The 13,309-nt window shown below is 41.9% G+C and overlaps 1 protein-coding gene across 3 annotated transcripts in view; it reads left to right on the top strand.

Annotated features, from left to right (window-relative positions):
- SPAG16 (sperm associated antigen 16) overlaps positions 1-13,309 on the top strand; it is a 695,820-nt gene that overhangs the window by 245,115 nt on the left and 437,396 nt on the right. The window lies entirely within an intron of this gene.

The raw sequence follows: 13,309 nt of genomic DNA, 5'->3' as shown, positions 1-13,309 counted from the left end.
TCTTTGAAGGAATAAACAAACGGATGGACAAAGGGGACCCCATAGACATCGTATACTTAGATTTCCAAAAAGCCTTTCACAAGGTACCCCATGAACACCTACTAGAGAAACTGAAGAACTATGGGGTGGAAGGAGACGTACCCAGATGGATCAAAAATTGGTTGGCGGGTAGAAAGCAAAGGGCAGGAGTGAAGGACCACTACTCAGCCTGGAGGAGGGTCACGAGTGGTGTTCCACAGGGATCAGTACTCGGACTGTTGCTGTTCAATGTATTTATAAATGATATAGAAACAGGGACGAAGTGCGAAATAATAAAATTCGCAGACAACACCAAACTATTTAGTGGGGTTAGGACTAAAGAGGATTGTGAAGATTTACAAAGGGATCTAAACAAACTAGAAGAATGGGCGACGAGATGGCAGATGAAGTTTAATGTAGAGAAATGTAAAGTCTTGTATGTAGGAAACAGAAACCCGAGGTACAGCTATACAATGGGAGGGCTGGTAATGGGTGAAAGTACCCAAGAAAAGGACTTGGGGGTAATAGTGGACAAGACAATGAAGCCGTCGGCACAGTGCGCAGCGGTCTCTAAGAAGGCAAATAGAATGCTAGGTACTATCAAGAAAGGCATTACAACCAGAATGAAAAAAGTTATCCTGCCGTTGTATCGGGCGATGGTGCGCCCGCATCTGGAGTACTGCGTCCAATACTGGTCGCCGTACCTTAAGAAGGATATGGCGATACTCGAGAGGGTTCAGAAAACAGCGACATGATTGATAAAAGGTATGGGAAACCTTTCATATGCTGAAAGATTAGAGAAACTGGGGCTCTTTTTCCTAGAAAAGCAGAGACTTAGAGGGGACATGATAGAGATTTACAAGATCATGAAGGGCATAGAGAAAATGGAGAGGGACAGATTATTCAAACTTTCGAAAACGAGAAGAACGAGAGGGCATTCGGAAAAGTTAAGAGGGGACAGATTCAGAACCAAAGCTAGGAAGTTCTTCTTTACCCAGAGGGTGGTGGACATCTGGAATTCGCTTCCAGAGGGTGTGATAGGAAAGAGTACAGTATTGGGGTTCAAGAAGGGATTAGACAATTTCCTGAAGGAAAAGGGGATAGAAGGTAGACAGAGGATTACTATACAGGTCCTGAACCTGATGAGCCGCCGTGTGAGCAGACTGCTGGGCATGATGGACCTCTGGTCTGACCCAGCAGAGGCACTGCTTATGTTCCTGAGTTATCAATTGTTTCTGCAAAAAAAAAAAAGACATTCCCTTCTTCTGTTGTTATACAAGCACATACAACAGGATCATTGTGGGCATTACTCTACCCATCAAGACATAGGTTAACAGTTTTACTCTCTAGATCTGTTGCACTTTGCTCCATTTCTCTGTCATACACTTTATCCAATAGTTTCCCTGCAATATTATTGTTTATGTGGTCAGGTGGCTGAGTTACTTAAATTACCTGGTGAACTACAAACACTTAGGGCTTCTTTTACTAAGCCGCTTTAGGTCCTTAACGCGCAGAATAGCACGCGCTAGACCTTAACGCCAGCATTGAGCTGGCGTTATTCTAGAAGCGTACCACACAGTAATTTTATGCGTGCACTAAAAACGCTAGCACACCTTAGTAAAAGGAACCCTTAGAAAAAATCATAAACAAAATTTGAATGAGATTACTAAAGTGTGTTTACTAGAAACTAGGAGATGAATAGATGAAATCTTGAACCAGAGAGCTAATAGGGATATCTAATACCAACTTTATAAGCTGTATTATTGGAGAGGGAAGTTATTGGCCAACCTGGTGCATCCATATTGGAAGTGCCAAATGGTATTATCTGTGAAAGATGGCAGGGATAACACCTGTAGTAATGAAAACCAAAATTTGGACCACTTTGTCCAATATTATAAAGCACTATATAATCAAAGGGAATTAAACGAAACAGAGAGATAGTTTCTTTGCAAAATTAGAGATCCCACAACTCACTCCAGAACAGCTAGAGGTGATTAATGCCCTTATTTCTGATAAAGAGGTGAAACTTACTAAATTTCCTGGATTCAATGGTTTGGGGCTGGAATATTATAAGTTATAGGGAGACTTAATAACTGGATCCTTGTGTAATACCTATAATGAGTCATGTAGAACTGTGGGAGTGAATTATCACAATTTGGTGCATAAGCCAAGCAAAGGTCCTTCACAGGAGGGATCATTAGACCCATATCACTCCTTAATCAAGATGCTAAGCTTTCGGCAGTCATTTTGGCAAGGAGATTGAAACCTACCTACCCATTCTTATACATGGTGATTAGGCAAGCTTTGTACCAGGACACTGTGCTTTAATTAATTTGTGCTGGTTACCTTATTTGAATACTATGGCCCGGATTCTATAAACAGTGTCCTGATTTTAGGTGGCCAACTGCTGCCTAACCAGCCAATTAGGATGCACGCTTCCTAAAAAAAAAGTCTCCCGAGGCAGGCCGCCTACATTGGAGGTGCCTCCAGGAGCCTAGAGAAGCCCGCAAGTCCACCTAAAGCTAGGTGTGGGTGCGGTTTGGCTCGGCAGTAGCCTTAGGCGGACCTAGGCGGCATTAAGCATCTCCCTAGGCCAGTGGGATTCATGTACAATATAGGCCAGCAAAATGCTTTCATCTATAGAACTGTTTCTTAGGTTTACAGAAGCTGGAGTTTCTCTTTGTACGGTGCCTTCATTTTTGCTGAAGATGGTGTCATCTTTCCAGGTCAATCAAGAAGTCGGGTTGCCTGCCTTTCAAACCACGGGTTCCAAGAGGAAAGACAAAGTGTTGAAACTTGCTGGATGTACAGAGAAGTCTTCTTCTATACTTGGAAATAACAAATGACTTTCATCTTTCAGATCATTTTTTTGTCTTAACCAATGCGGTGAGACTAGGCAGGCCTGCATCTAAGGTGACCATCTTCAGATTGATTTATAAGGCTCTCTCATCAGCATACATGGGTGTGGAAAACAGCCACATTTGCCTTGAGATCAGACTCTACTAGAAGTGTAGTAGCTTTGTGGGCAGAAATGAAGTCAGTTCCTCCTGAATAGGTTTGTAGAGCAGCTACATGATCCACGCTCCATACATTTACAAAGTTTATAGGGTAGATGTGGCAGTGATAGAGGATGCCACTTTTGGGTCCTTTGTGTTATGGGCAAGCTCAAATGTTCCACCCTAGACTTTTGTATGTCACCTACTGTCAGGACTCGTATGTCCTTTGTACCAGAAGGGAAGATTAGGTACTTACCTCAATAATATTCTTTCTGGAAAAAGGACATGAGTCCTGACACACTGCCTTTTCAGTCTGAAGTTCATCTGCTTAATGTTCTGACAAACACGTTTGTCCAAAGCTGGAGATTTCCCTCTGTCAATCAGATATATGCAAAAAAAAAAAAAAAAAAAGGTGAAAGAGAAAAAAGCATAAAGTTATGTTCCCAGAACCTTGAGGCTATGTATGGATCACTTGACAATTATTCATGGATGCTTTTATGTAACTTATAATGGGAGGACATTGATCTCGATATAGTGACTAACAATAAGTTTGCGAGAGATGTAAAGAAAGGGAGGACTTGGATTTTGATATAGTAACTTTATAACATCAAGTTAATGAGAAACACAAAGCACTACAGTTGATATATCTGAGCTATATGTTGTTTGTTTTAATACTGTGTATGTGCTTATGTAAACCGCTTAGATTTAAGCAGTCTAAATATTTTTTAAATAAATAAATAAAGGCGACTCTATGAGCCCCATAATGCTGGTTGCATTTTGATGGGTGGTTGTTTCTTGACAAAGGTATTGATTCTGACACACTTTGAACTGTATACCCGTGGCTGAATTATTGACATCTTATCCTCACGACTCCTCCGTTGTACTGTGCTTCTGTGGTCGTCAAGGCCTTTTTGGGCTTTCTCTTCAGTGGTTGTTTTTCATTCCACCTATGTTATTTATCATATTTAATTTTGTTAATTATTTCTTACAGAGCAGAACAGAAACATTTCTGTAGTGAAATTCTATGTTCCCATCCTTCGTATTTCTCTATTTTAGTGCTGTTAGATTGCTTTGGTACAGCACAGGAGAAGGAGGTAGAGCTGAAGAATGTAAATTTCATCCTTCTGCAATCAACTCACAAGTATGGGAATATAACCTACTGTCAGGACTCATATGTCCTTCTTCCAGAAGGAAGATTATCGAGGTAAGTACCTAATCTTTACTTGATCTTCAGAGGGAAGATGATAGCAGTCAGGTCCTGATTGAGGGCTCTTTAACAATAACAGTAGTCACACCATTCTAAACAAGATCCCAATATTCTTTACGGTTAAAGATTAAAATCTAAGTTCAATAAAAAAAATTTTGTTCAGACATTGTACCATTTCAGTTTGACATTTTAGTATGTTTCTTGCCGACCTTCATTGACAAAACATAGTAGATATGAAAGTGACCCACCATTTTGCTGTTGCTTTACACTGTTTAAATCTTTGTTTCTATAAGGTTACATGTATTTACAATTGGGAAACTTGTACTATTTAATCTGAAATTAATAGGGAAAATTAACCCCCTCTACAAAGCTGCGCTAGCATTTTTAGCACTGGCTGCTGCGGTAACAACAATGACTCTCACAGTATTCCTTTCCTATGAGCGTCCGAGCTGTTACCACCATGGCTGGCACTAAAAATGCTAGCATGGCTTTGTAAAGGAGGGGGTAAGTGATGTGAATTGCAATAGCGTATAATTCTGTCAATCAAAGTACAAATATTTAAAAATTATGAATAAAATGTGTAGTATACAGTATCTATATAGTAAGAATAAAATAGAACTGAATCAGTATGTAACTGTTAATATCTTATCATACTTATTGCTACATAAATTCAAACATTCTAAACAATAAGCCCATTTCACTGGTGCCTGTGGCTAAAAATCTGAAATTAAATGCATATTAATTCATAGGTAATGTTATATTTACATAAATAAGAACTCCTGACAGTTTTCTGATCAAGGGGATTGTATACTAAAGATTAGTATACTGATGCTATTAGAAAATATTATACGCCACACCGCCCATTTATTACTATAGACACTATAGAAAATATAGTTTGCTAAACGTTAATGAATGACCACCTAAGTGGTATATTTATTGCAGTCATTGACTCCTGGAAAATACCGTATTTTTTTTTTTCTATAAGACACATCTGACCATAAGATGCACCCCCCTGTAGAGGAGAAAAACCAAGGAAAAAAAAATTCTGCCCACCGCCCTGCACTGTATCCTGTCCCCTCTCTGATGGCAGCCCATCCCCGGTACCTTTTTTTTACTCCCGTTGGTCCAGCGCTGTATCGGCAGGAGGGAGGGGCAGGAGCATGGGAAGCTCCTGCAGACACAGCGCTGGACCACTGGGAGTAAAAAAAAAAAAGGTACGGGGGGAGAGTATTCACTCCATAAGATGCACCCTTATTTCCATCCACTTTTTTGGGAGGAAGAAGCATGTCTTATGGAGCGAAAAATACGGTAAATATATATTAATATTCTCAGTATACGTAGCTTTCAATCACATTAGTGCACTGAAGTTCAAATTTAAAGTATGTGCTTTTTTATAATGAGGCCATCTTTCGTTCAAATAATAATAATAATAATAGTAATAATGAAGATTTGATAGTGCTTGATTAGGGCCCCCCTGATTCTTCTTATTACCTCTCAGCTTGCTACTGGAGTCACACTGGTATGTTTGATTACATTTTCCTGGCAAACACAGTCTTAGGACAGAGTATACCGTCATTGCATTATTGGAAGATTTCCTGTCCATTTCATGCATAAAATTAACCTGTAATGCTGGAAGGTTTATTCTTCTGCAAATGTTACTTATAGTGTCAAAACATAAACTGTTGATAAGAAAACTAGGTTAAGCTAAAAAATAATAAAGTAGATTTACCCCCTCTCCTACAAAGCCGCACTAGCCGAAAGCCTGAAGTCATAATGCCGTTGTACAGGACCATGGTGAGACCTCATATGGAGTACTGTATTCAGTTTTGGAGGCCACATTATCAGAAGGATGTGAAGAGGATGGAGTCGGTTCAGCGAATAGCCACTAAGATGGTCTCAGGACTCAAGGATCTCCCATATGAAGAATGTCTAAGCAGGCTACAATTATATTCTCTCGAAGAACGCAGAGAGAGGGGAGACATGATAGAGATGTTCAAATATCTTACAGGCCGTACCGAGGTGGAGGAAAATATCCTTTTTCTTACGGGTCCTATGGCAACAAGAGGGCATCCGCTCAAACTCAAGGGTGGAAGATTTCATGGTAACATCAGGAAGTACTTCTTCACCGAAAGGGTGGTTAATCGTTGAAATGGCCTTCCACGTCAGGTAGTTGAGGCCAGCAATGTGCCCGACTTCAAGAAACGAAGGGATAAATATGTGGGTACACTCAGGGGATTTGCTTAGACTCTAAGCCTTAGAGGGAGTGTTCTTTTAAGGGGAGGGTTCTTTTGAGTGGACAGACGTGTTGGGCAGATGGCCCTTTTCTGCCGTCATACTCTATGTTTCTATAATGGCACCGAAGCCCATAGAAACTTAAAGGGCTTCGGGACTGTTGCTTTGTAGAAGAGGGGGTTAGTTTTAGAAGGGGGTTTTATTCAAGAACTCCCAGGCCTCCTTCCTTTTGAGTTGATAAGTATAAAGGAACATAAATAGTACATTAGGAGTCAAATATTTAATTATTAATAACTGTATTGTGACAAGGAATAGAAAGAATAAATTTAAGTATCTACAGTATGTTCAAATGAAAGAAGTCTGACAAATAACATTGAAGAGTTGGAGTGTATGGCACAAAGTGAAGATAAATCTCCTGATATTCAATGGGACTTAGCTGGCCAGGAATAGCTCCTAAGTCCTATTTGGCTGACTATCCACTGATATTCAGTGGAAGATAGTCAGCTATCTCCCGCTGAATATCCAGCTTGCCGTCTAGCCCAGCAACACAGCTGGTCACCACCAATTTTCATCAACTGGCTAGTTAAAGTACATAGCCATATAGAATTGCCTAAAGAGTATGTCTGTCTTTGGCTATTAACCTTAGCTGGCCAGACAATGAAAATTGGCTTGGCTAGCTAAGTCTGTAGTGGCAAACTTTGTCCCAAATATTCAGTGCCATTGACCGGATACGGCTCCAACATTGAATATCTGGGATTGCTACCTCCCAAGTTCTCAGTATTGGCATTTTTGTGTAAATTTATGCATTTGTAAAGCAACGTAGCTGAAATGAGTGAGTTATCAACTACGACAGGTTAGATATAGGATTCAGCAGCTAAGAATAAGTATATGTATTAAGTTTTGGATTAATTATGCATCTGGGTTCCTGTTTATCCATTTTTTATTTTTTTTTAAACTTTGTTTTATTAAACTATTTGTCAATGACTCATAAAAGATTTAGGGTCTTTCTTAATAAAGATTTTTCCTGTACACACAAAATGTGAAAAAGCCCTTTCCAAATGAAGATCTCAGTGCTGAGTAAAATCAAGTATACTTATCTTTAGTGTTCAGTACAATTACGAATGAACAATATGGGTAGAGATGCTTCAGGCACCTGCTGTGTGCAATAATAGTATATAATACAGAACAGTATTTTACTGCATTCCATCTAAGCAAGGAAAGTTCACTGCATTAAAAATAGTTTGCCATTTAAACATACAGGCCAAATTACCAACATGCCACACATCTATAAGCATTTTGAATATATAATAACAGATATTTCAGTTCTCATATATACATATGTGCTCTTACCTCATACTTAATACATTTTTACATTGGTTATGGGGAGAATAAGTTTTAGCCCTTTCACTTTGCTTGCAAACTTACAGGTACTTTTCATTCATGTGCCTGGAAGCAGATTTCAGATGACAAATTCCATAAGGAGTTTTTCTTTCAAAGCCACAGACATACAAAGCCACATACATTAGGCATATGACATACAAATTTTGTCCCTCCTTCAGCTTACACACAGATGTGCCATCCTCTCATGCATTCTCGCTCCTGTAGTTGGCATCTCTGTCTCACTCTGGCACTCTGCCTTCCCTTGTTCTCCCTCCCCACAGGTCCAGCATATCTCCCTACCTCCTTCCCTTCCCTGTGGCTCTCCAAACTTTTATTTATTGATGCATTTATTTAAATATTGCTGGACTTACATGGTGGTGAGGGGGGGGGGGAGTGAAATAAGAGAGAGGAAGTGGAATAAAGAGAGGGAGAGGTGCTGGTTCCAAGGTGGAGGATAAAGGAGGAGGTGAAGGGAGAAACTGGACATGGAGAAGGAATGAGACACAGAGAAGAAATGCTGGATGGGGAAGGAGAATTCAGAAAGGAACATAGTAGGACAATAATGGAGAAGGAGGGGATGGGGACATGACAGTTCAATGCTGGACCTAGGGAGAGGAACAGGAACACAGAGGGGAGAAGCTGAATATGGTGGAAAAATAGTGAAATTGAGAGGGCAGATACTATACATGGGAGGAGGATTAGGATAGAAACACATGGGGAACTGCTGGACAGGATGGATAGGGATGCAAAGAGAAGACGGCTGTTAGATATAAGAACATAAGAAGTTGCCCCCGCTGAGTCAGACCAGAGGTCCATCTTGCTCAGCGGTCCGCTCCCGCGGCGGCCCATCAGGCCTAGTGCCTGAACAGTGGTCCCTGATTAATTTTGTAACCTACCTCTAATCCCATCCCTATAATCTTCCTTTACTCTTATCTGTACCCTTCAATCCCTTTGTCTTCCAAGTACCTATCCAAAGCTTCTTTGAACCCCTGTAGCGTGCTCCTGTTTATCACATCCTCTGGTAGCACGTTCCATGTATCCACCACCCTTTGTGTGAAAAAGAACTTCCTGGCATTTGTTCTAAACCTCTCCCCTTTCAATTTCTCTGAGTGCCCCCTTGTACTTATTGATCCCCTTAATTTGAAAAATCTGTCCCTGTCTATTTTTTCTATGCCCTTCATGATCTTGAAGGTTTCTATCATGTCTCCTCTAAGTCTCCGCTTTTCCAGTGAGAAAAGCCCTAGCTTTTTCAGTCTGTCAGTATATGAGAGGTCCTCCATGCCCTTTATTAGCTTAGTTGCTCTTCTCTGGACCCTCTCAAGTACCTCCATGCCCTTCTTGAGGTATGGCGACCAGAACTGAACACAGTACTCCAGGTGCGGGCGCACCATAGCACGATACAGTGGCAGGATAACTTCCTTTGTCCTGGTCGTGATACCCTTCTTAGTGATACCCAACATTCTGTTTGCTTTCCTTGAGGCCCTGGCACACTGCGCCAACGCCTTCAATGTTGTGCCTACCATCACTCCCAGGTCTCTTTCAAGGTCGCTCACCCCTAGCGCTGATCCCCCCATTTTGTAAGTGAACATCGGGTTTTTTTTCCCTATATGCATGACCTTGCATTTCCCTATGTTGAAACTCATTTGCCACTTTTTGGCCCATTTTTCCAGTGTTGTCAGATCTTTTTGGAGATCTTCGCAGTCCTCCATATTATTGACCTTGCGATATAGTTTGGTGTCATCCGCAAATTTAATAACCTCGCATTTTGTTCCTGCTTCCAGGTCGTTAATGAATATATTGAATAGGAGCGGTCCCAGCACCGACCCCTGTGGAACTCCGCTCGTGACCCATTGCCAGTCTGAGTAATGTCCCTTTACTCCAACCCTCTGTTTCCTGTCCGCCAGCCAGTTTTTGATCTATCGGTGGACCTCCCCTTGCACCCCATGGTTCCATAGCTTCCTTAGTAGTCTTTCGTGTGGCACCTTGTCGAAGGCTTTTTGGAAGTCAAGGTAAATGATATCTATGGATTCCCCTTTATCCACCTGGCTGGTTACCCCCTCAAAAAAGTATAATAAGTTTGTGAGGCATGACCTGCCCTTGCAGAAGCCATACTGGCTCGACTTTAGCTGCCCATAGTTGTCGATGTGTTCCCAGATGCTGTCTTTAATCAGTGCTTCCATCATCTTTCCCGGGACCGAGGTCAAGCTCACCGGCCTGTAGTTTCCTGGGTCTCCCCTTGAGCCTTTCTTGAAGATGGGCGTGACATTTGCTATTTTCCAGTCAAATGGAAAGGAAATGTCAAATGGAGAGGAGGCTTGGAAAGAGAGTTGGGGGAAAAAACAAAGAAAAGCAGAAAGAGACATTGGGATCAAAGTGAGTTGAAAAATAAAATTCTGAGACAACAAAGAAAAAAGTATTCTATTCTGAATTTATTAATTAGAAAGTTTCAGTTTTGAGAAATGTGCATATTTGATATCTTGCATCTCAGTTTCTACTGTATATCTTTAGTATTTCTCCACATGCAGAATCTGACTTCTTGAGATTTCCAATTCAAATTTTGTCTTCATATTTCTTATTAATGATCTGAGATCTGTTGTTTTTTATTTGTTGAGAGTCTGTCTATTTTCCACTTGTGAACAAGGTTCAGTATTTGGCTAGCCTATAGTTTCTGTTTAGAGATATGTAGCAGTCCTGTTTCTTCTTTCTTCTCACTAAGTGGTATACTGGTGCTATAGGACCCAATGAAATAGCTACAGTGCTGTCTTTTCATAGATAATCTATATATATAAAATCGGAGGTATGTATGTGTGTATGTATGTATGTGCCGCGATCACGCAAAAACGGCTTGACCAATTTGAACGAAACTTGGTATGCAGATCCCTCACTACCTGGGGTGATATGTTCTGGGGGTCTCGCGGCCCACCTGCACACGTGGGCGGAGCTACAAACAGAAAATCTGATTTCACCCATTCATGTCAATGGAAAAAATGTAAAAAGCTGCCATTCTCACAGTAATTTCAACTACCTGGGGTGATATGTTCTGGGGGTCTCGTGGCTCACCAGCACACGTGGGCGGAGCTAGAAACAGACCATCAGATTTCACCCATTCATATCAATGGAAAAAATGTAAAAAGCTGCCATTCTCACAGTAATTCAAAAACGGCTTGACCGATTTGAACGAAACTTGGTATGTAGATCCCTCACTACCTGGGGTGATATGTTCTGGGGGTCTCGCGGCCCACCTGCACACGTGGGCGGAGCTACAAACAGAAAATCAGATTTCTCCCATTCATGTCAATGGAAAAAATGTAAAAAGCTGCCATTCTCACAGTAATTCCAACTACCTGGGGTGATATGTTCTGGGGGTCTCGCGGCCCACCTGCACACGTGGGCGGAGCTACAAACAGAACATCAGATTTCACCCATTCATGTCAATGGAAAAAAATGTAAAAAGCTGCCATTCTCTCAGTAATTCAAAAACGGCTTGACCGATTTGAACGCAACTTGGTATGCAGATCCCTCACTACCTGGGGTGATATGTTCTGGGGGTCTCGCTGCCCACCTGCACACGTGGGCGGAGCTACAAACAGAAAATCAGATTTCATCCATTCATGTCAATAGAAAGGATGTAAAAAGCTGCCATTCTCACCGTAATTCCAACTATAAAACACTTTCTATGACACTATAACCACTAGGGACATCGTTTCTATTCTACCACGGACACCATACATATAGAGTTTGTATGTTCTAACTGTGTTTGTAACTGTTTCCTTCATGCACCCCAGTTCATAATGTTATTACATTACATGAGTACTCACATATGCTGAACTAGGAACACAGGTTCCATTCTGAACCGGGAAACAACTGCATGGAGTTTCTTTACAACCTGAGTTTCCACATATTGAGTTGTTTAAATCAATACTGGAACTTTTGGATGCCACTTATTCCAACAGATCTTCCTTTTCAGTTTAAGAGATTGCAAATTCCACTGAGACTTGCATTCTCTATCACAATCAACAAATCACAGGGACAGACTATTACATACTGTGGAATGGATTTAAGATCCCCCTGTTTTTCCCATGGACAACTCTATGTTGCTTGCTCAAGGGTGGGTTCACCCAAGAATTTATATGTTCTTGCTCCTGGAGGTGAAACTAAAAATGTTGTTTATAATCAAGTTTTGTGTTAGTTGTATTGTATTCATTTTGTCAAATATTTCACATTATAATTTGAATATTGTACTTTTTATAAAGCTGTTAAAAAATAATTTCATTCACCACTATAAAGTATCTTTATTTGATTCCATTTACAGTGTTATTGCTATAATTAAATACCCATGCAACGCTGGGGCATCAGCTAGTATAGATATATTTCATAGATATGATAAAATTTGCTTTCAAGCTGGAAATTTTATGAAGCATTTTTCACATGTAAAGCATTGTTTTACATGTGGAAAATGGCTAGTATAAAACAGCACACAGGTATAAATGCATAAAATGTAGGCACACCACAAGATTGCATCTACTGTTTCTGAAACCTGCGTGTAGGTGTTGCTGGGAGAATAGTTTGGATAGAGCAAGGATGGAGTTGTGATATCCTATATAATATAACGCTAGCCGCGCATGCGCACTCAGACCTGCGTGATCTGTAATCCCTGATCTGTGATCCATAGGTCCGTGGCCAGAGTGCGTATACTGCGGACAGATCGGGAAAGCACAGCACAGCAGGCGACTCCCTCACTCACTTCCAAAACCACCACCTCCTCCTTCTCGCCGGCTCACCCGCTTTTAAATGAAGAGAAAAGCGCTGCACCGCTCTAAAGCTGGCTTTGCTGTCTTCTGTCCACTGCGGCCCGCCCTCTCTGACTACTTCCTGTTTCCGCTAGGGTTGGCCGCAGTGGATAGAAGTCGCCGAAGCCAGTGGCTGTAGCGGCCGATCTCCGTTCCTCCGGGGGGGGGGGTCTGGGAGGAGAGGGATCGCAGCCACTCAGCGCCCCCATCGAGGAGCCCTGTAACTTTCCACTGCCCGGGACCCGAGTCATTTGCCGCCCTCCCCTTCCCTTACCGCGGGTCCGACTGGCGATTTAAGCAGCGTGTGCAGCAGTCTTCACACGCTGCTTCGGGCCCTTCTACTGCCCTGATTTGTTCCGGACGTGCCAGAGTAAATCAGGGCAGTAGAAGGACCCGAAGCAGCGTGTGAAGACTGCTGCACACGCTGCTTGAATCGCCATGTGTAGTCGGGCCCGCGGGAAGGGAAGGGAAGGGGGGCGGCAAAGGACTCGGGCCCGCGTTTGTAGTCACGAATGTGGGAAGGGAAAGGGGGAAGAGGAAACGCTAATGCTGCTGCACAGGGAACTGGTGTGGGGGGAGGGAAATGGAAGGGGGAGGGAATGCTGCTTTGGACAGACAGACAGAGGGAGGAAGGGAGACAGAAAGACAAGAAGAAAGACACAGGGGCAGGTGCACAGGGAATTGGT

Source organism: Geotrypetes seraphini, chromosome 5, assembly GCF_902459505.1.
Source record: "Geotrypetes seraphini chromosome 5, aGeoSer1.1, whole genome shotgun sequence".
NCBI lineage: Eukaryota > Metazoa > Chordata > Amphibia > Gymnophiona > Dermophiidae > Geotrypetes > Geotrypetes seraphini.
Note: the sequence above shows the minus strand (reverse complement) of the source record. Positions and strands in the feature narration are given on the sequence as shown.